The following is a 2,250-nucleotide window of genomic DNA, read 5'->3' as shown; positions in this document are numbered from 1 at the left end:
GTGGTGATCAGAGAATAGCTCTGGAGTCAGTTCTCTCCTTCCACCTTTATGTGGGCTCTGGGAATCAAACTCAGGTTGTTAGGCTTACATAGTAGGTCAGCAAGAAGGTTTACCCACAAAGCCATCCCATCAGCCCCAGAAGATGACTTATAACTCTGCATTTCTCCACCTCCCCAGTGCTGGGATTACAGTAGTGTTTGCCATCATGTGTAGTTTATGAGGTGCCCTGGGGATGGAGCCCAGGGCTTTGAGCATACGAGGCAAGCACTGCACTGAGCTATCTCCAGATTACACCCAGTTGCTTTCGACCTAGGAACTCTGTATCTCCATCTAATACTTGGTCCTGTGATATGACAGGCCCTGGAAGGATCCCTCCCCATCCCTGTTTTAGAATGGGTAACTGTGATGTGGGTGAGTGACTTGGGGCTGCCCTTTATTCATTTGCCCTGCTTGTGGTTAGGCTGTCCTCAGTCCCCTGAGCCCAGAAGGGGAGCAGAATTGCCGCTACTGTGCACTTGTCCCACCGAGGCATCGAAGACCCTCATCAGCCTCCCCAGGGCCTGCTTCCTCCCAGCTGAGCTACAGCCAGGGCTGGGGATAGGCAGGGCAGGACAGGATAGCTGGGGAAAGCCAGCCTGATCTTTGAAGATGCTGCTGTCTCTGGCCTTGAGAGAATCTCCACAGAACACCAGGTTGCCACCCAGGGCAAGGTGGAGTTCCTGTCCCTTTCTCCTTGAGGCCAGTCACCCCAGGGCAGGAACAGCAGTGAGACCTCAGAAAGGGCTGGTGTAGACCTAAGGTGGGTGGCTCTCTTCCCACCATCACCCATCCCCATCCAGGTGGGGCAGAGAGGGTGTTTCTGTGTTGGCTTACTTCTGGGGACAGTGAGAGGAAGGAGCAAGAGCCCTTGGTAATGATGAGTCTACAGCAGTTAGGGCCTTGAATTTGAAGGAATGGGGAGGAGGGCAGTTAAGTGGGAGGAAAGAGTACTTCAGGGCCTGCTAAGGGCAGCATTAGTAGCTGGTGTAGAACTGGGCACTGTCTCTACTCATGGCTGCTCCTCTCTTTGTGGAAGAAGAGGTTGGTCCCTCGGTCCTCCCTCCCAACCCCTAGGAATGCCCTCGATCTATTTTCTCCTTCATCCTCCTCATTTCCTCTCTATCCCACTCGACCTCTCTCTCTCTGTGCAAATTCTCTAGCATACTAGGCTCATGCTTACCTCAGGGCCTTTGTACTTGCTGTTCCTTGTCTGCAGCTCTCCTCTATCACATTATTTGACGACTGAGAGTTAGGCTTCAGTATTAATATCATGTCCTTTGGGATGGTGTATTTAACTACTCTAGTAACATCATCACATAGTCACTTTGTTATGTTTCACTTTTTAAATTTCCACATAGCATAGTATAGGTGATAATTTTTTTTTTTTTTGGTCTTCTTGAGACAGGGTCTCCCTGCAGCCCCAGCTGGCCTGGAACTCACTATGTAGACCACAGAGGTCCGCCTGCCTCTGCCTCCCAAGTGCTGGGACTACAGGCATGCGCCACCACGCCTGGCTTGGTGATAATTTTTTTTAATGGGTGTGGGATTATTTACTGGGTCATGGGCAACTTACCAGAGGCTACACTACTGAAGAAAAATAAATCCCCCCTTAGTCATTAACTACCACTGGTTCCATAGCTAGGGGTGGGGCTTCATGAGCCCCTCTCCTCCCCATGCTGGACCATAGATGGGCTCCATCTTATAAAGAATATTTTCATTGTTATACTTACCTGGCAGGGGAGACAATATGATCAGGAAAGTAGTTTTCCCAGGGCGAGGCTCATTCTTTGCACTTGGGATGTGCTGACCTCTGCGATTTCCCCAAATGCGGGAAATTCGACTGCGTAATTTGTGGTAGTGGGGGACTGCATTTGTGCTCTCCCCTGTATCATTAAAGAAAAAAAAAGATTTTTCTTGTTTACATGTTTGTTCAATGTCTTTTCCCTTTGGCCCAGACTGTTAGCTTCAGGTGAGCGGGCCCTTGCCTGCCTTGTTCCCCAAGTCTTCACTCACTGGCAGCTTAGTGTAGGAGCCTGAGGCAGACCTGGGCCTGCTCTTAGGGAGCTCACACTGTAACTAGGGAGGCAGGATTGGACAAGCAAACCAACTTATTCTTGTTGCTGCTGTTGTCATGAGACAGGGTCTTACTATGAAGCCCAGGTGGACATCAAACTCATGATCTTCTTGACTCAGCCTCCCAAGTGCTGGGAT

At 50.1% G+C, this 2,250-nt stretch overlaps 1 non-coding gene across 1 annotated transcript; it reads left to right on the top strand.

Annotated features, from left to right (window-relative positions):
* Nucleotides 1-1,761: 1,761 nt before the first annotated feature.
* Nucleotides 1,762-1,925, top strand: LOC115072241. The gene has a single exon (XR_003851306.1). It is a non-coding gene; the product is annotated as a U1 spliceosomal RNA (small nuclear RNA).
* The last annotated feature ends 325 nt before the right edge of the window (nt 1,926-2,250 follow it).

Source organism: Nannospalax galili, unplaced genomic scaffold (genome assembly GCF_000622305.1).
Source record: "Nannospalax galili isolate Female #2095 unplaced genomic scaffold, S.galili_v1.0 scaffold760, whole genome shotgun sequence".
NCBI classification, from domain to species: domain Eukaryota; kingdom Metazoa; phylum Chordata; class Mammalia; order Rodentia; family Spalacidae; genus Nannospalax; species Nannospalax galili.
This window is presented reverse-complemented; position numbering and strand designations above follow the sequence as displayed.